Raw genomic sequence first — 26,694 nt, 5'->3', positions numbered from 1 at the left:
TCCTCCAATTTCTTACTTCTTGTGGAATCATCGGAATCATCCTCCTCATTCAAAGATCTGGAAGAGGAATTCTTGGACCTCCTTCTACTCTTGGGCTTGCCTTTTCCTTTGATGGAGCCTACCCAGCACCTGCTCTATGAGGAGATGAATCTAAGAATTTAGGATTTCCTCCGCATGCCGATTGGCTGCTTCTAGCTAGTAGAGAAGTCACTAACCACCAGTGCGTCGTTCTCTGCTATCAGCAGAGGTCGGAGAGTCTCTACAGCATCACCCCCTTGCTTTTTCTCTTTACTGCACCCCCCTCTCTCAAAACGGCCGCCTCCTTGCTTCACCCTCTCCAGCTCTCCACAAGCTTCTGGAATACAAGCTAGCAGCCTTCTTGCTATTCCACGTGTTTTTTTACAAATTGGCCATCTGACATATATTTTTTATTTTTCATTTAAAAGCCTCCCAGCCATACAATGCTACAAGGGCCCCCTCTTCTCCTTACATTCAGATCATCACACCGCACCGAATCTTCCAATAAATGCGAGAGTTGCCTGCATCCTCGTCATCAACATCATTATCATACTAAATCCGTCAATTCTCCAGTCGGTACCCAGCTTTTAGCAACCATCAGCACACCGCACAATTGCCATAAAACTCCAGATCTCCAGCGTCTGCTCCGGAATAAAACACGTGCATATTCCAGCTTTCTGCCAAACCACTCGGCCTGTACACTTGCCAGGGCATTCAGGGCAAAATTTCATTTGCAAACCACACGCACCATATGTACATTGACCAAAAAACCCTCTCAGATTTTAGCCTGACACCTGGCATGGTGGACCAGCACCTCTAAAAGGCCGTGTTCGTCCCAACATTACAAAAAAGTGTCGCTCTTTGGGTTGATCAGTATGAGTACCCCCATTTACCCACTTATGATGCCATCCACAATGCCTTCCTTCAATGGTTAAGAGAAGACAAGACATGGAAGGCAGCTGAAGGTAACCGTGTGAGATTGGAGCAGTAGAGAGGGCTGCTGTTTGGAAAGGACTGAGGAAGATGTGGCTTGGGCTAGATATCTGAGTATGCTGCGGTGAGCAGTGGTTCGTGGTGAAGAGATTGTGCAAGGCTCTGGTGGTTGGTGAAGCTGCTGGTCACGACATACAGAGAGTGGGAGCTGCTGAGTGAAGGTTAGCTGGTGTGGGCGCCTTCTGGTGAGAGTAGCTGGTCTTGTGTGGGCGGTGATTGCAGGCAATGCGTGGATGCTGACCAGAGAGGGAGCCTTGGATTTTTGTGTGTGTTGGATGCAGAGGAGGTGCTGATGTGTGGGCTGGAGACAGTGGGGCTCGCCTACGACAATTGGCAGGTAGCAGCAGACAGAGAGTAGCCGGGCTACAGAGGAAGTGAAGAAGGGTTGCTGGTGTGGGCGCCCTCTGGAGATTACAGGGACCGGGAAAGGGAGGCTTGGTCGTCAGACGCAAGGGTGTATTCCCTTGGCAGTAAATCCTGGCCAGAGTCCTGGTCTTTGGTGTATTTGCTGTGTTTATACAGTGTGTATGATGCTGTATATGTTTTGTTGAATGATCATCTGTTCATGGTTCTGAGCTGTCTTATGGTGTGGGTGGGTGGCGAATGTTGAGAGAGTGTTCCAGCCGGTGGTGCCCCGTTCGTGGTAGTTTTTCCAAGTTTGGGAGGTGGAAGAGCTATAGAGGCAGGTTTTTCTTTCTTTTTTTCACCTCACATCCTTCTGGTGCCCCCACTGAGGAGTTGCTTAGGCATTGTGTCACTGAGGAGTGGCTCTTCCTGATATAGTTTGACTGAGGATAGCTCAGGGATTTCTCTTACGAGGGTGTATGCCCCAGAGTGAGAGATTGAAGGAAGGTGTTTTTGGGTTTTTGCTTGGGATTGAAGTGAAGTTTGGGGGTTAAGATGATGTCTTATCCAGAGTTTTATGGTGGTCCGAATGAGGATGTGGCAGACTTCTTGGAAAGGATGGAGGTTGCATGCATAAGCAACCACATCAGTGAGCAGGTACAGGTGTTGAGGCTGCTGAGCATCTGTTTGAAAGGGGATGCAAGGACCTGGTACAGGACTTATGAGGAGTCATTGAGGGTTGCTGTGCCACATCTTGAGATGACTGAGGAAGGATTAAAGACAGCACTTAGCAACAGGTTCAAGAAGGTTGAAGACCCCGACAAGGTTTGGCATGAGGTGCAAGCTCTGACACAAGGTGAGTTTATACAGCCCACAAAACAAGGTGCGAGATGCAATAATCGTATCACCAGAAGTCAAATCATGAACAGTACATCTGTCATCCACAAATTTGACTACAAATCCAAGTCTAGCAAGCGCAGAGACAGACAATAGATTCTTCTTTATCCCTGGCACATACAAAGCATCTGAAAGTGTGAAAGCACTGCCATTTACAGCAGTAAGCATAATTTTACCAACTCCCTTCATTGGGTAAGAAGCATTATTGGCACATGTGATAGTATTCCCATTAGGGACAGCCTCAAGACAAGTGAACATATCACGATGCGAGGTAATGTGCTTTGTAGCACCACTGTCAAAATACCATACATCAGAGTCAACAAAAACTGCCAAACATGCATCATGTCTAGATGGGTCATACTGGCAATACACACTAAATGCCCATTTTGTATCCTACACAACATTTGCAGAATCTGCATTTGTAGAAGCATCCGCTATTGTGGTTGCATTTGACTCTTTCTTCTTTGCCTCTTTAGCCTTTAGCTTAGGGTAATTCTTAATGACATGATCAGTTGCCTTATAATAGTTGCACCTGATCTTTTTCTTGCCTTTATCAAGAGCCTTCTCAGACCTATTGTTGCTACCTATGGTGGAAGGAGAAGAAGTTACAGACCTACTAATAGGAAAAGAAATAGTGGAAGGGACTGCCTTACCACTTCTTCTCTGCTGGGTAGCAACAAATGCCTGATCAACTGCACGCTACCTAGCCCTGTTTTGCCTGGACTATGCTTCTTGCAAGAGCTTGTTGACTAAAGTATCATACTTGACAACATCAGGTCAGTAATAAGTCTCCACATGGAAGCAAAAGTGTGATATGACTCATGTAAAGCATCAAGAATGGTCTGCACAAGAGAATGATCAGGAATAATCTCACCTGCAGAAATCAACTGTTCCTTGAGATCTTTAATCTCAGCAAGAAAAACATTCATGTGATCATCTTCCTGCATAATCTTCGATTCTAGCTCTTTACGCAGGTAAGAGATTTTTGCCTCGTTTACGACCTGCATACAAACCAACTAGAATATCCCAAGCCTGTTTTGCTGTTTTAGCTGAACGAATATGTGGAGTGATGTTACATTTGATGGAAAGTGCAATCAAGGCATAAGCCTCCGCATCTTTACCATCCCAACAAGCTTGTTCAGCAGTGGGTAAAACAGCTGCAACAGTAGAGCTGCTAGAACCTGCAACATCCTCAACAAATCCTACATCCACAGAACTTGGACATATATCCATACCCTGCACAATGTTCCACACTCCTTTTGCAACCAAAACATGCTGCATCATGTATGCCCAAAGTGGGTAGTTGCTGTCTCCATCCAATTTGTCATCAGTAGACAACATGCGAAATACATCATTGCTGTTATCAGCCATGGCCCCACTGACTGAAACTGATGCAAAAGCTACCTGTAATGAAGCAAAGACTGAACAAAAAACAACTCGTGCTATGTAGCACGGTCTACAATAGAATACATATGCCTGTTTTGCAGAAAACTGCACTGGATGAAAACACCTGTACAGAACTTGCAATGCAAAAACGGAGCCCGAAACGACCTCAGATGCAATTTCTGAGAACGCAAATCCTTCGAGCCTATTTGCAGAGTATAGGGACCTCCAAGCACTCCAGAAAGCTCACCTCAATCAGAGAACATGAGTCGGAGGGTGCTAGCGGCGTAGCCTTGGGAGTCGATGCCTGCTCTGATACCAATTGTTGGAATTAGGGTTGCAGGAAAGCACACCAAGCTTGGAGAAGAAGAAGCAAGAATGCACACAAACACACAATGTATTAGATTATGTCAATGTACAAAGATAAGTTAGCCTGTAAGATCCCTGTTCTCACCGCGCAACGGATTTGGGGTACTAGCAGCGGAAGTAGCACTTCATGCGCGAGGCAGGGTCCCACACTCGGGGCCTCGTCCCCACGGATATCCGGACAAAAGACTAATCCGTCGGTTTTTCCAAAATCGAACCCAGAAAAACTTTCCTTATCCGGAAAGCACGGGCGATTCCTCCAGGATAACTTTTTACTCTAACGTAGTCAAGACCATTAGTGATCAAACTGATCCGACTGCACCTATAAAGATACTCGGTCAGATCAAGGAAGAAACTTGCACTTGGATCATTGGGATCAACGCTTTTTTCCCCATCAAGAGGCACAGCGGTTGATTCCTATCCATAGAACAATTACTATCCAGGACTTACTTTATCTATCGTAGTAACAGAAATTGAGTCTCGATTTACGGATCCATCAGTCCAGCCTAACCCCATCCAGTCCCATGGATTAGCCAACCGCCCAACCACTGTAGTGATGGGATCCAATTTAGAATTTGATTTTTGTCCCGGGTACCAGGGAAAAGAGTTCCCAGGCCCCCTAGCCAGATGTTCATGCAAAAAATAAAACTAGTCACAACACTTATACACCCAATATGAAATTGCCTTTTTCACAGATTCAACCAGTTTTAAAACAATCCTTTAATGAACCATAGTATCACTGATCACAATCTTCCAAATTATCCGGTCGATTCTTAACTTCCCATCATTCCTTCATCAGAGTATCTATGGCATCATTGGCAACCAGAACGCTCACCACCTGTCCACTCAGGGGCCTTTTCAATAGTTCCTAGCCCATAATACTTGGCAATATAATCACTTATCAAGATGGACTCTCCGTTGAAGATCAGCAAGATCAACCAACAGATCCATATAAAGAGCCATGGACTCATCCATTGAAGACCAGCAAGGTCAATCAATCAGATCCATGCCCGGTTTTAGAAAACAACTCTTACTCCTTGTTCCAATATCTTCCTCGACGCACGTGTGGGTATCCTAGGCGACCCAGAGCCCGAGCATCGTATGGTCAGCACCCTCTAGGATCCTTCGCAGGTGACCTAGCGCTTCACTCATAGGCCGCTTCCTTGGTCCCTCATCCACTATACCGGAAGCTCACCATTTAAATCGAACCGAGGCTGGTCAAGACCTCGGTCGACCTTGCTACGCGAAACGTCCTCCATTGACTCTCCGTCTCACAGCAGTTGCAACTTTAACAGTTAGGGTCTTCATGACCTTAATCCACAAGACAGTCAAAATGCTTCCCCAGCATTCTTAACATAAAATAGTCATTTACAAACAGTCACAAAATATAGTTTCTAAATCGAACTCTCGTCTTTCCACATTATCCCTCCTTAGTCCACATTACTTATTCCACATTCCATTCAATGTGTACTCATTCTCATCCATTTCCTTATATCGACGACACATTAATTCACATACACATTCACATTCACATCCATACATCCACATCTACATGCATACATCCATTTTCACATCCTCATTTATACATCCACATCCCATATCCACATTCATACATACACATCCATATCCACATCCATACATCCACATCCACATCCACATTCACATTCATACATCCACATCCACATTCCCATTCACATCTATACATCCACATCTACATCCACATACATGCATACATCCACATCTGTATCTACATCCATACATCCACATCCACATCCACATTCACATTCACATCCATATATCCACATCTACATGCATACATCCATTATCACATCCTCATTCATATATCCACATCCACATACATACATACATCCACATCCACATACATACATATATCCACATCCACATTCCCATTCACATTTATACATTCACATCTACATCCACATACATACATACATCCACATCCGCATTCCCATTCACATCTATACATCCACACACATACATACATTCACATCCACATCTACATCCACATTCACATCTACACATATACATCTTCATGCATACATCCATTTTCACATTCATACATCCATAGTCCCATCACCACATTCACACCTCCACATACATACATCCATTTCCACATTCCCTTTCATATATCCCCATATGCCTTCACATCTAATCTTTTACATCACATCCATTCTTGCCCTATCACGACCCATATACATATTATCCTATCACATACACTTCTTACCTCATCTCATACACATCTTATCACATCTTAATTCATCTTATCACCTGCTAACTTATTTCATAAGCATCTTATCACCTCTTATCACATCCTATCACATCTCATACACCTCTTATCACATCTTATCACCTCTTATCACATCTTATACACCTCTTATCACATCAGCAAACAATCCTTTGGAAAGTGTTCTACACAACACCCTAGACAATATCTTTCAATTGGTGGAAACTGTGGTACTGTTGTATTGGATCAAGCTACTTGCCTTGGGCGATGTGGACAATCACGAGCCCAATGGGGTTCTCCGCATAGGGGCCCATTAGTTTGGCTTCTACTTTCCTTTGTTGCCATTGACCTGAGGGGCCTGTAGTCCTAGGTTGGTAGCCGCCTAGCAACATCAAAGAATTTTGTTTCCCCGATTGAGGCTCCAAACCAGGCACCTACTGTTTCACTTCTCCATGAAAGCTTGCTCAAGCTTGTTAATAGTGATTCTCTTGGATATGTGGGACTTTCAAAGAGATTTTCCTTGGATGAATATGATGCATATTCCTCCTCTACATAGCTTGGGTTTACCAAGTCCCTACACATATTTGAATTTTCGTAGTCTACAAACCTCATAGGAGCAGTCCCAGGAGTAGGAGGTTGAGCTCCAAGTACAGGTCGTGCTTGCTCTTGTGCCATCGGTGGCTTACGTTCAAAATTAGTGTACTATTAATGCATTTGTGGAGCCACTGCACCCCTTTGCTACTCACGTTCTAGTCTCATTCTTGCAATGCAAGTACATTCCTGTGTGGTGTGGGTATAATTCCAAGCACAGGCCTGGCACCACTTCTTTGTGGGTTGGTTTGTGACTAGAGGAGAAAAGGTATTACATTCTTCGGTTTTATGGTTACCGCCACATGCTCCACAAAGATGAGGACCTGTAGGTAGTACACTCCTCATTTGCTGCTGCTGCTGTTGTTATGGCTGCATGGGTGGGTGATAGGTTTGTCCCAATCTCCTTAGTACTAGGTTAGCTATGTGGTCTGGATTTACTAGTGCGCTAGACCCTGGACTTTGGTCATCACCCCACTGATCTCTAGGTTGCACCTCAGGGCCAGTACCATCTTGGAATTTGAAGTTATCTGTGAAATCCATAGCATCATGGCAACACTCATTGAAATTTGTATGCTTCTTTGCATAGAGATGTGTGTGCAGTGTTGAATTTTTAAGTCCTTTTAAGAAGAGAGAAATTAATCGACTCTGGGTGGGCTTCTCATATTCTGGGCAACGATTAATGTATTGCTTCATCCTATTTACACAGTCTCTAACACTCTCAGTCTGGCCTTGCTTGAAAGAGTAGATGTTTGCTACTATGTCATGCTGAATCCCCATCAAGGAAAAAGCAGCAATGAATCTCTCTTCCAAAACTCGTAAAGAAGATTTGTCTGAAGCCTCTAGTGCCTGAAACCAAGCAAGGGCCTTTCCCTCAAGAGTGAGCCCAAATCCTTCAAATTGCGTATGCTTGTCAGTCACTTGCTTAGCTCGAACTGCTTGCCTAAATGCTACTACATGGTCATATGGATCTCCCAACCCTTCGTACTTCTTTACCAGTTTTTGAAGAGTTGATGGCCTTACTCGTCTTGAATACTCATCATCGGGCCTACGGCCTCTCACTCTCAGTGGGAACTATTCAAATCTTTGGTAAGATGGTCCACATGCATCCCAAATTGGTGTGGGTCCCCTATTACTTGCCTCACCAACCCCCTCCAAAGATCTTGTTACCCGCATTTTAGGAGGTGCATTTATGGGAGGCTGAGTTGGCTCCCCTACCCTCCAATTGTCATAGTGAGAGAAATGTTGTTGTGGTGTGATCTGTGGTCGCACTTTTGGTGTAGGATAATATCTTGGTGCTAGAGTTGGACTACTTGTAGTGTTCCACTTTGATGTTGAGGGTCCCTCTCTAGTGAGCTCTCGTAGGGGAGGAGCAACAATTTCTCCAAGAAAGGCTGTCTCTCCTGGTTTAGTTGTATTAGTTGAGAACACTTCCATGAATAATGGTTGTCCTCTCCACGTGAGCCCATGAATCTCCTTCCAATCTAAGGTTCGGTATTCATTGGCCCATTTATCAACGATTCGGTTCTTGTATCCTGCAAGCTTCTCACGACTACCACCACAAGTGCTAGAGGAAGATCTAGCTCTGGCAATCTAGTTGTGGCATAATATCCTTCTAAAGAGTCCTTATAGACCTCTTGAAGTGGGTCATCCTGAAAGACCTTTGTCACTAGAATTTGTCGTACAAACTCCCATTGGTTCTCAGCCCCCTGATCCATTTTGCTCTTGCCTTTCCTGTCCCTTTCCAAATTTAGAAGTCTCACATTGAATGGTAACCCCATGGTGTCGGCTTCAAATGGATTAAAAGATCTTGTGGGTGTCCTATTTGGGGCTAAGGGATGACTATTTGACGGCCCTAGATTGTCCATAGACAATGAGCTAGTTGTCTTGGAAAGGGTATCAGATTGGGATTCGAAAAAGGTTTCAGCAATATCTGCCAAATTTCCTACCGATTGGGTCCCACTTTCCTGTGTAGGTACTCTAGAAGGTGCCCTAGACCCTATGGCAATGTCTATATGACGTCCGGACCGCAAGTGCATAAGGTCAAATTTTAAAGTTTTTTTTTCAAAAAAATCCAAAAATTTTCAAGTTGGCTCAAACTTTACCAAAACCCATTTTGAACCCCCTCGAACACATCAGGCCAAAAAAATAGCGTATTTTTTTGGATCCAAAATTGCCTAAAATTTACCAGTTTCCCATACTATGGGAAAATGGTTCCAGGACCGAAATTTCGACGATGGGTGTTTTCTAACTCCTCTCGAAAAGTTAGATAACCTCCCAATTTTTTGCGGCGGCAGAAAATAAAAAATATTCCAGACTTCTTTTTTTTTGCACCCCCTTATCCGATGCGATGGCGGTCTTTATGGTGCGGTGTGTGGGTCTCTCCGCATGGTACACTGTTCACGCATAGCCTCCTTCTTTTATTATTATTATTTTTTCTTTTTTGAAGTGCGTGTGCAGAGTGAACTCAATGCCTGTGTAGCTGTGAGATTTGCAGCGAATTTGAAATGTTCAGTCTTCATGTGTGTGTACAGATTTCAGTTTCTCTACAGGTGCAGGTTTAACAGTGAACTAAAATGCAAGTTTAACAAAGAACTAAAATGCACAAAATTAAAGATGCAAAAAACTAAACTAAGCTAAGAACAAAAAATAAAACGAACATGTAGAAAATTGAAACTGTAAAAATTAACCTCAGACAGCAAAAATTATCCTCAAACAGAATGACAGAAATGCAAAACAGGCCTCTCTCTTTCCCACACAAATTGAAATTTGTAGGTTTAGTGCCTACCTCCAATCCTTCCCGTGTGTTGAATCCTTGTCTTGACCTCAAGTGAGAAGCGTAGCTACCCAATGCACTCAAATTGCAAGACAAATAAAGAGAATTTAATGATAGATTAGTCTTAAATAAATACCAAAATTAGTCCCAAAGCCTGCTCTCCTATCCAACAGTTTTGCAACCGATTCGAGCTTAACAAGGAGTGGTAGTGTGTGTATGGTGCTCAACTAATGTAGGCACTCGCTCCCCGGCAGCGGCGCCATTATAGAGCGGTTCTGTCTACCGTGCAATATAGTGCTCATAGAGTACTACCGATCAACAAATGTGTTAAGAAACACAATGTCAATCTGAGGACTCGACCCGATTAGTGCATGAAGGCTTATCCCATGAGGGAGAGCTCACATACACAAACCACCACTTGACGATTCAACCATTCAACACCTCAATCAATCTCTCAATCCCTTAAATCCACTACACTAATCAAGAGAATAAGCAATGCATGGCAATCTCTTAATCTCATTCAAACATTGATTAAATCTTAGCTTTCCCTAATGCCTGCAAACCCATAAGCATGCATCTACTAACCCACAAGCTTAAGCAAGCATAGAATGTAACATTCACAAACCCACAAGCTCATAGAGAGAGTCTATCCATGAATAACTCATTACCAATGAAGTGGGCAAGAGCTTGCATCAATAAAGACTACACACACACACACTACAAGCATGCAGCATACACAAGAGAAAGAAAGAAGCATTCAACTAATCATAGATTAATCTACTTCAATGATGCTAAAACAGATTAAGAGAAAGAAGTGGAGCTATACTCATTGGAGCTTGATGCTCATTAGAGTACAATAGAGAGAGAGTTAGAGAGTTGCCATAGCTTGAGAGCTCAATAGCTTCACTCAATAGCTTATGAGAATGGCCAAAAACGTCCACTTTCTTTAGCTAACATCTCTTTTGTAGAGATGTTAGTGACATCTCTTTTGTAGAGATGTCACTAACCCTAACCCTAGGCCTCTTTGACACATGGGCGGACAACCCCATAAGTGAGCCTTGCTTAATACACTTAGAACTCTCATTTAGAACCCACATTAGCCTAAAACGATTTACATTGCACTTCGGCACAAAAATATGGAAAAATTATGTGCGTCTTTATGTTCCCATGGCTACAATCCCGCTCTCTCGCATTAATTGCTTCCGGCCTCCTTCCATAATCCGTGTTCCCATGAGTGTTCCCGTGGAACACCAACTTTAAAAACACTCAAAATAATGAGTTTTATGATGAAAAACCAGAAATCTTCAACAACTTGGCTTATGGGATGAAGACAATGGTTCATGGTTGCACCATTTCTCCTTGGAAGAAACGGGTTGACGATGTAGACTTGTAATGTGGCACTTATGGTGTGTGCCCGGCCTCCAATGTTGATGAAGAAGAGCCTCTTTAGTGTTAAAGACCTCCTCCTTTGATGGTTAAGACCACATTATCCACCCACACACCCAACCATTTGTGTTATCTAATTAGGTCCTACCACATTATGAAACATATAAAACATGTTCTTTAATTAAAAACATTCCACAATGTTCCTTAAAACAACCTTTGAGACTAATATTTACATCAAACAGTTCCTATAACAAAATATCCAGAGAAGAGATCCTAAAACCGGGTCAATAGCCAAATCTAGGCTTCCATATCCATGTCCATAGACATATCCAAGCTAATACCAATCCACCAATGATCTAGAATTCGGTCTTCCAGCCTAACCAATTGGGCATACTTGACGGACCATACTCATCATCGAGACTAGTTGGTGAGGGGTAAGCTAGCCTATCATCCCCTTAGGTCTTGCTGCTTGTACTACCAAACCCTCCCCTCCTCAGAGGGGACGTCTACTCATGAGGTGGGCTAATTCACCGCACTAGCCTGAGCCCACAGAACTAGGCAACATCATAATCCCATGTCCACCCTTGCAGGGTGGAAATATAATTCCTAGTGGCATAGGAGAGGATTACCTTGGGCTGACTCCTAGGCTTGCTATTGCCTCTGCCTGCTAACTATGCAAGCTTAGAGAGGAGTTAGAAAAGTAGGAGAGAAGATGTACCTGTGTAGATTAGCAATGAAACCAAGAAACCCATCCATAGCAATAAAACCAACAAACATCTCCATAGAAATAAAGGAAAAAATATTTTCATTTCAATAATTCACCATATTATTTCTATAGTAATTTTTATCTTAATTAAACTTTAACTAGTCAATGAATCAAAGAAATCACTAGTAACAGTTAATAGAGAAGCCGAGGCCATACCTAAACCCCAAAGAATGATATATAATTAAAAAACTAAAAATATATACCTTACAAAAATTATACAAAAATTTGTCGTTTATCATTATCTTTGGTCGTTAACAAGAGCTTAAGAACTTGAAATATGAGAACGCAGAGTCTTCTAATACCTTCTCGTAGAATTGGAAATATCCGACCATCCCCAAGCTTAATCTCTTCTTACTTGTACTCTAACTCCTAGGCTTGGTACAGGGAAAAGAGTTCCTAGGGCCCCTAGCGGCACTTTAAGAAAACCTCAAGATAGTCACACCACTTACACACCCAATATGAAATTGCCTGTTTCACAGATTGAGTTGTCTTTAAAAAAATCTTTTAATGAAACCAGAGTATCACCCAATATGAAATTGCCTGTTTCAGAGATTCATCTATCTTTAAAACAATCTTTTAATGAAACCAGAGTATCACCCAATATGAAATTGCCTATTTCAGAGATTCAGCTATCTTTAAAACAATCTTTTAATGAAACCAGAGTATCACTGATCATAATCCTCCAAACAATCTAGCTTGAATTCTAATTTCCAATCATTCCTTCATCGGTGTACCTATGTCATCATTGGCAACCAGAACAATCACCACCTGTTCACTCAAGGGGGGCCTTTTCAATAGTTCCTAACTCATAGTACCTGGTAATATAATCACATAAGAAAAACCCAGATGGAATCTCCATTGAAGATCAGCAAGATCAACTAACAGATCTATATAAAAGAGCCATGGACTCATTCATTGAGGACCAGGAAGGCCAATCAACCAGATCCATGCCTGAGTTCAGAAAACAACTCTAACTCTTTGTTCCATTTTCTTCCCTGATGCACACATGGGTATCTTTGGTGACCTAGAGTCCGAGCATCGTATGATTAGCACCCTCTAGGCTCCTTTGAGGTTACCTAGCGCTTCACTTATAGGCCGCTTCCTTGGTCCCTCATCCATCATATATCGGAAGCTCACCATTTAAATCGAGCCGAGGTTGGTCAAGACCTCGGTCGAGACCTTGCTACGTGAGACGTCCTCCATTGACTCTCCGTCCTATTGCAACTTTATCACTTAGGTCTCTACGACCTCATTCACAAGACGGTCAAAACGCTTCCCCAACATTCTTGACATAAAACATTCATTTAAAAACAAGTTTCATAAATACAGTTTCTAACAAACTCTCATCTTTCCACATTGTTCCACATCATTTCTCGTTATTCCACATTTTTCTACATCAATTCACATTGCTTATTCCACATCCAGTCATATGCATTTCCATCGTCCTTCATCCATTCTCATCCAATCACATCATATTACATCTCATCACATCTATCCACATCTATCCTCATCACATCATGTCACAACATATCCACATCACATCTGATCCATTCATATCACATCACATCCATCTACATTCATTCAAATCCACATATCATCACACCACGTTCACATATATTTACATCACTTCACATCCATTCACATCTACCCAAATCCTCATCACATCACATCTCATCTATCCACATCCATTCACATCTTATTACATCACATTCACATCTCACTACATCTCACCACATCCATTCAGATATCATCACATCACATTCACATCCATTCACATCCACTCACATCTCATCACACCCATTCACATCTCATCACATCCACTCACATATCTCATCACACCACTCACATCTCATCACACCCATTCACATCCACTCACATATCTCATCACACCCATTCACATCCACTCACATATCTCATCACATCCACTCACATCCACTCACATCTCATCACACCACTCACATCTCATCACATCCATTCACATCTCATCACACCACTCACATCTCATCACATCCATTCACATCCATCACACCCATTCACATCTCATCATCACATCCACTCACATCTCATCACATCCATTCACATCTCATCACATCCATTCACATCCATTCACATCTCATCACACCCATTCACATCCAACACACCCATTCACAACCCACATTCATTCACATCTCGTCACATCCATCCTCTTCTTATCACATCTCATCCACATCTCATCACATCCACTCACATCTCCTCACATCACATTCACATCTTATCACATCACATTCATAATTACAAAAAAATTATTTCCCATGAATATGATAAAAATCATTCTTTTTTCATAGGATGTCTAATCCTAGAATATAGTAGGAAGTTCTCTTTTAGCATTATGCATAAAAATAAGATATGTATTATTTTCTAAAAAGTTTACCATAGTTCGCTGTGCTATTACTGATAATTCTCAATGTTTCCTAAAAGAACAAAAGCTTGTAATGAAAATATGATAGTAGTTCCTCTTTTATGCTTAAAATCAAACTATGAATTTAAATCATAATTTTAACCATAATTATAAACATAACTATAATTATCCCACTAGATTAAGCTAATTTCGACATTCTTCTTTTCCCAAATTGTTAGGATAATCCATTTCTCATATAGAATGAATAAAAGCAATCTTTATTTACTCATAAACATTCTAAAAAAGGATTAACCATTATTTTCACTAATCCATAATCATGAAAATATCAATTCTTATCCTCTAGCTCATCGAGCCTAGAGTTTAGATTTTAAAATTAAGAGACTAACATTGAGAAGCATCCTTTTCCACGAGATTTAGCCATAAAGATGGCTACTCTTTTTAGAGAGAGAGATTTACTTAAAGAAAGTATTGCAGACAAGCATAAAGATTAACTTTTTATTAATTAAACATTAAGACTCTTAGGAAAAGCTTAATGATTATTTTAATATAATATTGGCATGGTATAGCTCTAATATGAAAATACAAAGAAATGAGGGTTTATTTATAGGTGAGAGAGGCCACTAACGAAGTCCAACTGGGTTCTAGAATTTTCCAAGTTTAGTTTGACTCAATTTCGACAGGATTTGGACCAGTTTGGCTCCCTTATTGATTTAGTTAGATCCAAGAGAGAGGAGAGATAAAAATATCACATTTTTTTGAATTAAAAAACCCTTCCACACATTTTAAAAAGGTTCCTACCTCAAATGTCCCCATTTCCTTACCAAGGTGTCAAAAATGCATCATTTCTCTAAAATATCTCATTTTTTTTTAGTAATATCTCTTAATTTTTAACTAATAAACCTTGTACTCAGTCACCTCTTCATCTTGTGTGAGCATTTACTCATTTTTGGGTATTTTCTTTTATTCTTTGGATCTATCTCATCCCAACACTTGGATTAATCTAATTGGCCCATTGGAACCTTAATTGGACCATAATCCAAAAGTTTCTGAAAATGCAGATCCTTAGGCTAAGATCCCTTATACCATTTTCAATTAATTCCTAATGCACATTGGAAAGTTCATTTTGAATTTTTGATTCGGGGAATCCATTTTAGACATTAGGAGGATTTTTATATCCAAAGATATCTCAATCTTGGATTACCTCTCTCTAGACATTTTCTCTCTCTAGGCCAAAACAGGGTAAAACAAGATCTTTCTTCTATTTCAAAGAGGGAAACAATTACAAGAAAAACAGGGGAGGTCCTTACACCTTTATACCTCAAAAGCTGGAGGGAGGAATCTTACATCCTACCCCACTTAAAAAATGCGAGATATCCTCATCTCATATAACTGGAGGATAATCTCTCACCTTAAGATTCAACTGATTCTGGAGTTCCTTATAGTCTGGTCAACCCTCATCTCATATAGCTGGAGGATAATCTCTCACCTTAAGATCCAACTGATTCTGGGGTTCCTTATAGTCTGGTCAACCCTCACAGAATCCTAGGATAAAGATCCCTTCTACAAGAAGAACATACACAAAACTCATTACGAGAAAATAATTCATTCATTTTCTTAGCTCAACAATGGTCCATCAGAGTGGAATTTCCATCTGAACATTCCCCACGGGAATTTCAGTTATGCAGATTCTCAATTTATCATTCCTTAATTAGATCCACTGGGTTAAAGGTCAACAACAAAAACCTGTCAGCACAATCCACTGGGTTAAAGGTCAACAACAACAACCTGTCAGCACAATCCACTAATCTCATAGAAGTGATCTGCTGAAGTTCATAATCATCTTTCAATTACTAACATCATCACTAGGATTCTCCTCATTCATCCTCATTGTGGCTTTGTTCAACTTATCTTCTTTCAACTAGAATTCAAAAATCATCATCTTTAAATCAGAATCCAAATCAATTCATCAATTCTCAACCACAGAATTCAAAAATCATATCAACCAGCATTCAAATTCATCATCTAGATAGTATTTTTGCTATAACTTCAAGGTCTTAGATTTACTCGTATAGATTGCCAGTAAAGAGCTACAGATATATCCATGAAATATTCGGGTAATCACGGTCCTTGGAACTATAAGGTAAATAGTATCATATCTAGGCCTCAAGCAAGTCAGGGATTCCACACAATTGCAGTACTTCCATCTGAAGACCCAATTTCCAATTTATGAATCTTCATTCTGAATATCAATTTGTATGAATCTAATCACAGAATTACAATCTTTTACTAGTACTTCATAAATTTTTGACATTTTTGGATTCTCAGTTGTTCCACTTTAGCCAATTTGCTCTGATACCAACTGAAAGATCCCTGCCTCCTCCGTGTAATGAATTCTAGGGTGCTAGCAGCGGAAGTAGCACTTCTTACGCAGGGTAGAGCCTCTCACTCGGGGCCTTGCCCACATATATCTAAACAAGAGACTAATCCCTCGATTCTTCCAAAACTGAACCCGGAAAAACTTCCCTCGTCCAATAGACATAGGTGATTCCTCCAGGATATTCTATTCTAACGTAGTCAAGGTCTTCACTAACCAAACTAATCCGCCGAACAAACCTGTAAGTCACATGGTCAGATCAAGGAGGATACTTGCACTTGGATCATAGAGACCAACGCTCTTTTCCTTCATCAAGAGGCACAGCCGTTGATTCTTTTCCATAGAACAAGGGTTATTTGGGATTTTACTTCAACTATCATAACATAACATAATTGAGTCTCATTTTAGGGATCCATCAGTCCAACCTAACCCCATCCAATCCCATGGGGGGTTAGCCAACCACCCAACCACTATAGTGATAGGATCCATTTAGGAATTTGGTTATGTTTTGCCCCGGGTACCAGAGAAAAGAGTTCCCAGGCCCCCTAGCCGGCTCTTCAAGCAAACTTCAAAATAGTCACACCACTTACACACCCAATATGAAATTGCCTATTTCATAGATTCAGCTGTCTTTAAAACAATCTTTTAATGAAACCATAGTATCACTGATCATGATCCTCCAAAATATCTAGCTTGAATTCTAATTTCCAATCACTCCTTCATCGGTGTACCTATGGCATCATTGGCAACCAGAACGCTCACCACCTGTTCACTTAGGAGCCTTTTCAATAGTTCCTAACTCATAGTACCCGGAAATATAATCACATACAAAAATTCAAGATGGAATATCCATTTTGAAGATTAGCAAGATCAACCAACAGATCCATATAAAGGAGCGATGGACTCATCTGTTGAGGACCAGCAAGGCCAATCAACCAAATCCATGCCCGAGTTCAGAAAACAACTCTAACTCTTTGTTCCATTTTCTTCCCCGATGCACGCATGGGTATCTTCGGTGACCCGCCATAATCCATAATACATAACTCACACTATGTGTTGTGTCCACACACAGCTAACCCTAGCTAATGTCCACACACTATGACCAGCTGGACGCAGTCATTTATGTCTCACACATGCTGCTACCTAACATGCCAGCACATGATGCAGTTGCTGGCACAAGCTGACATTGAGCTTGAATCTCAACAGTCCCTCTCAAGCTCATGATGTACTGCCATAGATGAAGATATAGATGAGCTTGGGCTATCAAAGCTCTCAACACTCCCCCTCAAGATCATCCCACGTACTCCCAACATAGTACGAAAGTACTCAAACTTCTCCCTGCTAAGTGGCTTTGTAAAGATGTAGGCCACCTGCTCTTCAGTCTCTTCACATACTGCTACAGATCCACTGTACCATCCAACATTTTCTCTCTGACAAAATGATAGTGGACCTCTATGTGTATTTGGTCCGTGCATGAAAAACTGGATTCTTGGCCAACTGTATGCTGCTCATGTTGTCACAATGAATGACAACCTTGCCATCAATAGGCTCACCCAAATCAGCCAAGAGACTCTTTAACCATACTCCTTCACATGTAGCAATGGCTGCACCTCTGTATTCAGCCTCTGTACTAGATAAAGCAACAGTAGGCTGCTTCTTGCTACTCCAACTCACCAATGTACTTCCAAATGTAAAGGCAAAACCATTAGTAGACCTCCTGTCATACGAGCTACCTGCCCAATCTGCGTCTGTGTAGCCATGTACATCCAAGCTTTTACCATGCTCATAAAGAAGACCATAATGTGCAGTGGTCTTTACATATCGCATAATGCGTCTCACTGCATCCAAATGAGGTTTTCAGGGGCTCTGCATAAATTGGCTTACTAGCCCCACAGCATAACTGAGATCCGGGCATGTGATAGTCATGTAAATAAGACTACCAAAACCATCTTTCTATACATAGATGGATCATCCAACTCTTCGCCAAAATCAGCCCGTAGTTTTACATTCTGCTCCGAAGGTATACTCATTCGCTTACACCCTGTCATTCCATATTTTGCCAACATATCCAATGCATATTGGCGTTGCACTAACCATGTACCTGCATGGTCTTTGATCACTTCAATCCCAAGAAAATATCTCAATTCACCCAAGTCTTTCATGTCAAACTGCCCACTGAATGCCTTCTTGACATGCATAATATCTGTAGCATGATCTCCTATGATAATCAAGTCATCCACATTGATGACAAGTAAGACAATCCCATGATCTGTTTGCTTCACATAGAGTGAAGAATCTGCTGTAGAAACCTGAAATCCAAGGGAGATAAGATATCGGCTCATCTTATCACTCCAAGCACGAGTTGCTTGCTTCAAACCATATAATGCTTTCTTTAATCTGCATACATGAGTGGGATACTTTGGGTGTACATATCCTTCTGGCTGTGCCATGTAAACTTCTTCTTGTAGATCACCATTTAGAAATGCATTTTTCACATCCATTTGATGCATTTCTCAACCATTTGCTGCAGCCATAGCAATGACTGCTCTCACTGTTCCCATCTTTGCAACTGGACTAAATGTTTCATCATAGTCCAAGCCTTGGGTTTGTGCATAACACTACCAATCTCGCTTTATGATGTTCAATGGAACCATCTGACTTGCATTTCACTTTGTAAACCCATTTGTAACCAATGACATTTTTGTCTTGTGGTAATGCAACCAAATCCCATGTGTCATTATGAACCAATGCGTCCATCTCAACATCCATTGCCTTCTCCCATACATGATTTTCCAATAGCTTTTGTATAGCATGTAGGCTCCACATGCTTCACCAAAGAGGTCATATATGCGTAATGCATATCAAAATCACGATATGTCAACCTGTCAAACTGGACATCTGACCCTTTGGGATCTCCGCAATGCATGCAGATCACTCTGAACACCTGTCACTCTAGCATGTGGAGGCATATATCTATCCTGCCTTGCACCAGGTGTGCGTAAAACTGGTATGCCAAGTTCTTCATCCAAACTCTTTGAGCTTGATGACTCATAACGTGTAATGCCAATTCCTTCAACCTTCTTTTTCCCTTTATCCAGAGCACTACTCCCAGTGCTCACACTCTCATGTCTCAAGCATCCTGACCATGGATGTATAATGCTACTCTCAGACTCTGCTGGCCCAAACATAGAAATAGAACTTGCTTGTGACAAGAAGATGACGGACCTGGCCCTGGGTTTTGCACTAGTCCTTTGGCCCTGTACTGATCAACTATAACTAAAACAGGCACAACCCTTGAGACTGATGGTTTTGTCTGGGGCTGTTGGCTTCCACTTTACCCTACTTCCTCTCTAAGATCTAGAGAGGAAGTAGTGGGCTGTTGACTTCCACTTTACCCTACTTCCTCTCTAAGATCTAGAGACGTAGTGGGCTTGCTTTGTTGGGGTTGGTCCATGCCTCTCACCCTGGGTTGCGGTTCTTTTGACTATGTATTGTTGAAAGAACGGTAGAGGAGGAGGAGACACACACACAGGAGCAAACCCTAATGTATATTCCAAACCCTAACCATGGAGGGAAGCCATGTCCACTCTCACACAAAGCATAATGCACTAATCCATAATCCACACAACACACAATGAGTTGTGTCCACACTCTACTAACCCTAGCTAATGTCCACACACTATGACCAGCTGGACACGCGGTCATTTATGTCTCACACATGTTCCTACCTAATCTGCAAGCACATAGCATAGCTGGCTCACACTGACATCGAGCTTGAATATCTCAACAGTCCCTCTCAAGCTCATGATGTACTGCCGATGAAGATGTAGATGAGCTTGGGATATCAAGACTCTCAACACTCCCCCTCAAGCTCATCCCATGTACTCCCAACATAGTTCTGAAGTACTCAAACTTCTCCCTGCTAAGTGGCTTCGTAAAGATATCAGCCACCTGCTCATCAGTCTTCACATAGTGAAGATCAACTGTACCATCCAGCACCTTCTCTCTGACAAAGTGATAATGGACCTCTATGTGTTTGGTCCTCGCATGAAACACTGGATTCTTTGCCAACTGTATACTGCTCATGTTGTCACAATGTATGACAACTTTGCCATCAAGAGGCTCACATAAATCTGCCAAGAGACTCTTTAACCATATAGCCTCGCAAGTAGCAATGGCTGCTCCTCTGTACTCAGCCTCTGTACTGGATAAAGCAACTGTGGGTTGCTTTTTGCTACTCCAACTCACCACAGCACTTCCAAGTGTAAAAGCATATCCACTAGTAGACCTCCTGTCATATGCGCTACCTGCCCAATCAGCATCTGTGTAGCCATGTATGTCCAAGCTTTTACCACTCTCATAGAATAAACCATAATGTGCTGTGGTTTTCACATATCTCATGATGCGTCTCACTGCATCCAAATGTGGTTTCCTGGGGCTCTGCATAAACTGACTGACTAGCCCCACCGCATAACTCAAATCCGGGCGTGTGATAGTCATATATATGAGACTACCAACCATCTTCCTGTACATGGAAGGATCATCCAATTCCTCGCCATAATCAGCCCGCAACTTCACATTTTGCTCCAATGGTGTACTCATAGGCTTACACCCTGTCATGCCATACTTTGCCAACATATCCAATGCATATTGGCGCTGTACTAACCAAGTACCTGCATGATCTTTCACCACCTCAATTCCAAGGAAGTATCTCAACTCACCAAGATCTTTCATGTCAAATTGCCCACTCAAAGCTTTCTTGACATGCATCACATCTGCACTATGATCACCTGTAATAATCAAGTCATCCACATAGATGACTAGTAAAACAATCCCATGCTGTGTCTTCTTCACATACAGTGAAGAATCTGCTGTAGAAGTCTGAAAACCAAGTGAGATAAGATATCTGCTCATCTTATCACTCCAAGCACGAGGTGCTTGCTTTAGACCATACAATGCCTTTTTCAACCTGCATACGTGAGTGGGATATCTAGGGTGTACATACCCTTCTGGCTGTGCCATGTATACTTCCTCTTGTAGATCTCCATTCAGAAATGCATTCTTAACATCCATCTGATGCATTTCCCAGCCATTAGCTGCAGCCATAGCAATGACTGCTCTCACTGTGCCCATCTTAGCCACTGGGCTAAACGTCTCATCATAATCCAATCCTTGGGTCTGTGCATAACCCTTTGCTACCAATCTTGCTTTATGTCTTTCAATAGAACCATCAGATTTGCACTTCACTTTGTAAACCCATTTACATCCAATAACATTCTTATCCTTTGGTAGGGCAACCAAATCCCATGTATCATTATGGACCAATGCGTCCATCTCTACATCCATTGCTTTTTCCCATACATGCTCTCCAACAGCCTCTGTATAGCATGTAGGTTCCACATGCTTCACCATAGATGTCATGTATGCATAGTGCATAGCAAAATCTCTATATGTCAACCTGTCAACAGGATATCTGACCCTCTGGGATCTCCGCAATGCATGCGGGTCACTCTGTACACCTGTGACTCTAGCATGTGGTGGCACATATCTGTCCTGGCTCGCACCAGGTGTGCGTAAAACAGGTATGCCAAGCTCCTCATCCAAACTTTCAGAACTGGATGACTCATATCCTGTGATTCCAATTCCTTCGACTTTCTTTTTGCCTTTATCCATAGCACTATTGCCAGTGCTTACACTCTCATGTCTCAAACGTCCTGACCATGGACGTACACTGCTACTCTCAGCTTCTGCTGCTGGCCCAGACATAGTAGTAGAGCTAGAACTTGCTTGTGATGGCAAGTTCACATGTACATCAGCCTCAAGTGACTCAATAACACCTTCATCTTTTGCCTTATACCAACTAGCAAGCTCATCAAACACCACATCACGTGAGATGACCACTTGTCTAGTTTGTGGATTATAACACTTGTAGGCTTTTCGATCCTGTGCATATCCCACAAATACACATTTCTCTGCTTTAGGATCCAATTTCCTTCTTCTTTCATCAGGCACATGCACATAAGCTATGCATCCAAAAACTTTAAGATGTCCAATGTCTGGCCTGTAACCTGTGAGCCGCATCTCTGGCGTGCTTCCATGAATGGCTGCTGTAGGTGTTTTGTTCAATATATAAACTGCAGTAGCACATGCTTCTGCCCAATAGTAATCTGGCATGCTCTTTTCATTAAGCATTGCCCTTGCCACTTCACATATAACTCTATTCTTTCTCTCAGCCACACCATTCTGCTGAGGTGTATACCTGCATGTCAATTGTCTCCTTATCCCATGCTTCCTCAAGAAATGTTCAAAAGCTTTTGAGGTGTATTCACCACCTCCATCTGTCCTCAGACATTTAATCCAACAGCCATACTGCTTTTCTGCAAAAGCTTTGAAATCCATGAATTTTTCCAATACTTCACTCTTCTCTTTCAGAAAATATATCCATGTCATCCTGCTAAAGTCATCAATGAATGTAACATAGTATAGACTGCCTTTGATAGATGGGTTTTGTGCAGGACCCCATACATCACTGTGCACGATCTCAAGTGGCCTGTTACTCATATTTCCTTCTCTAGGAAATCTCAATCTTGCCTGCTTCCCAAACTGACAGGCTTCACAAACATGCATATGTCCATCATATTTGAACCTAGGCAATCCATTGACAATGCCTCTTGTTTGCATGTTCTTTAATCTCTGTATATTTACATGGCCAATCCTCTTGTGCCACATATCAATATCCTGTACCACATTCCTGCTCTTTGAGAACATGGCTGATTTTAGCTCAGGAATTCCAGCATCCAGCTTAAACAGTCTTCCTTCTTTCTTGCCTTTAGCAATCACTCTACATCCATGTTTAAAATCTTCAACGAAGCATCCATGCTCATTGAAGCGAACCTGTAATCCCTGTTCCACCATTTGACCAACTCAGGCCAAGCTTTTAGTGATTGAAGGCACATACAACACATCTGACATAGACTTTGTCTGACCATTATGCATGACCAATGGTACACTTCCAACATGTGTAATGACATGCTGGGTATCATCACCTGTTTCCACATAGCCTTTGACATCCATTGGCTTCATGTGCTCAAACCATTCACCATGGCATGTCATATGATTTGATGCTCCTAAGTCCATATACCATGTATCATCATTCTCAGCATTTGTTGTCATAGAACCCACAACATGCTTCATGGCAAACAAATGATTTGCAGTTCCATCATTGCTACTTGATGCATAGTTGCCACCATGTTGTGCATAGTTTCCACCATAATGACCACCACGTTGTGCTCTTCCCCCTCTCAAATCATTCTGTTTGCGAAAGCAATCTCTCGCCATATGACCATATTTGCCACAATAATGGCATTCCACATCTTGCATAGAATTTTGTTGGCCTTGCCAACGTCCTCTTCCACGGGGGGTACCTCTACCGCGCTGAGGTGCATAACCACGACCACCTCGAGCACCATAAGAAGGCTGAAAATTCTGTTGTGGAGGTCTATCCTGCCATCCACGACCATTACCACCACGTCCACGTGATGCAAATCTCCCCCTGCCTCTAAAACCTCTCTGCGAGTAAAATGCCTGATTTCTGCCATCATCATGGCTAGTAGATGCATCCAGAAATGAATCACTGAGCTTGATTTCCTCAACCAACAAGAGGGAAACCAACTCATCGAAGTCGGGTAAACCTGTACTTCTCACTGAGATAGATGTATCAAATGATTTGTATTCCTTGCCAAGACCACGCAAGGTAATATCCACCAAATCATCATCAGGCATGGGGGCATTTATTGTGGCCAATGCATCTGCAAACTTCTTGATTTCTTGCACATAATCATGTATGCTCCTTTTATTCCTTTTCACATTGTGTATCTGCTGTCGCAACTGAGACTTGCGAGCACTCGTATCTGTATCAAACATCTTGACCAAAGTATCCCATGCATCTTTGGGATTCTCAGCATCCTGAATGTGTATGAGCATAGCATCAGATATACATATAGACAAATAATGCAGCACTTTGAATGCTCTCTCTGACCATTGCTTATGAGCAATAAAGCTGCTGCTGTGTAGGTTGCCGAGGTAGCTCAGGCTCTGGCTCAGCACCTGTAATGAGATTCCAAAAACCTTTTCCTTTCAAGAAACTCTTTATCCTGTACTTCCATGCCTGGAAGTTCTTCCTATCCAGCTTTTCACCAACAATCTGAACTGGATTGTCCGACATGTTTCTCAATGCGTACACCTTCCGCACACTTCAAATCTGTAAATGAGCCTTCCTCAGCTCAACCACACTCCAATGAATGTTGCAGATACTCCAAGATAGCCAACAAACTCCAAAGTTGATGTAGAAAATCAGCCTGTAATCATCTGAGATGAACTGACTCACGCAGTGCGGAATACCCTGTATTGACACGCCTTCCAAGGCTCCAAATCGCAATGTAATGGTGCAATCAAGTCTAGGCAACTTGCATTGACACCTAATGAACCTCAATGTTGAGTATCAACTCCATTTGACATGTGTAATTATCAATTTTTGAAAACCCCTTTCTCTGTTTTTGAAAAAACCAGAAAAACCAGAAAAACCAATAATGATTTGGCTCTAATTCCTTCAATATTTCACCAAATTGAGCAACCAGGCATTCATTGGCTTAGCAATAGTGTCCATCAACTCCATGTAAGAGGAATTTGTCCAATTGTAAAACACCAAAGATTAATTGCTCTATTAAAATGCTCTGTTTCTCTGCAACCAGTGGACAGCCTGTTTTAATCAGCTCATTCCCAGCTCAATTAAGCATCATTGGTCAAACAAATCACATAGCCCTATTCTCCAAGATGTAAAGCATCCAATTGCTAAGAAATTTGTGGAAGATGTCAAGTAACCAATGAGAAATCAACCTCCTCGTAGTGAAAAAACCAGAAAACAGCTCTGTTTCTCTGTAGATGGCTGCGTCGCCTGCTGTAGAAGGGTTTGGGAGTGTTTTTGATGCTAATTGAAGAGTGCTACAAGTGCCCAAGACACCTAGGTATGTGTGTAACCCATCAATGCTTGGATTTTTGTCAGATACATGCTCCAAATCGATCAATTTTTGGCTTCTTTTTCACTGTTTTGTGAGAGGTCAAAAACCAGAGTTTTCCACTCAATTAAATACATTCAAATTGCTCCAAACTTTGTTCAAGGCTTGCACATGGGTTTCCAATACATCCCTCTTTGACAAATACATATGTCTTTTGCCAGAATCACGCGTATTTTCACCATACATCAATGTTCCCCAAGCTTTAATGGAAAGCTTCAAAAACCAGAATTTTGCCTTGCTTTGATTTGCTCTAAAATGCTTTGCTTTTGCCTGTTTCACCTGCAATCCGCTCAAGGATGTTTAGAAGACCTTACCCGTTAGGCCTAGCTCTCAGATCTGATAAGATTCGGTGTGCTCCAAGCTTCACAGCTCCAATGGCAGCTTCACAGCTTCTTTTCACAGCTTCTTCTTCTCCCTCTTCACTCACTCACTCATAAACCCTAATAAACAGCACAAGGCTCTGATACCATGTTGAAAGAACGGTAGAGGAGGAGGAGACACACACACAGGAGCAAACCCTAATGTATATTCCAAACCCTAACCATGGAGGGAAGCCATGTCCACTCTCACACAAAGCATAATGCACTAATCCATAATCCACACAACACACAATGAGTTGTGTCCACACTCTACTAACCCTAGCTAATGTCCACACACTATGACCAGCTGGACACGCGGTCATTTATGTCTCACACATGTTCCTACCTAATCTGCCAGCACATAGCATAGCTGGCTCACACTGACATCGAGCTTGAATATCTCAACATGTATTTCCTAGGATAAAATCATGGAGCCTCAAAACAAGGCTTCTCTAAGAATGTGTGAGAGAGGTAGGAGCTTGCTCTTGGACAGATGGTATGTCCATGCATTGAAGTTTTGGCCATCCTGTTTCAAGGTCTAGAGTCCCTCGCCCCGTGCTTGGGGGGCGATCTTTGCTTTCGCTAGTACTGTCAAAGACAAGCGCCGTTTGACTCCACTCGATGTTGACCGATGGGTCTAGCCTTAGAATCCAAGGAGCTTCCTGATATTTTTTTCATAAAAAAGAGGGTTATTTTGCACCAGTCTACCCGATCGTAGGTGCATGG

Source organism: Cibotium barometz, chromosome 52 (genome assembly GCF_041138505.1).
Source record: "Cibotium barometz isolate CiBa-2024 chromosome 52, ASM4113850v1, whole genome shotgun sequence".
Lineage (NCBI taxonomy): Eukaryota > Viridiplantae > Streptophyta > Polypodiopsida > Cyatheales > Cibotiaceae > Cibotium > Cibotium barometz.
Note: the sequence above shows the minus strand (reverse complement) of the source record.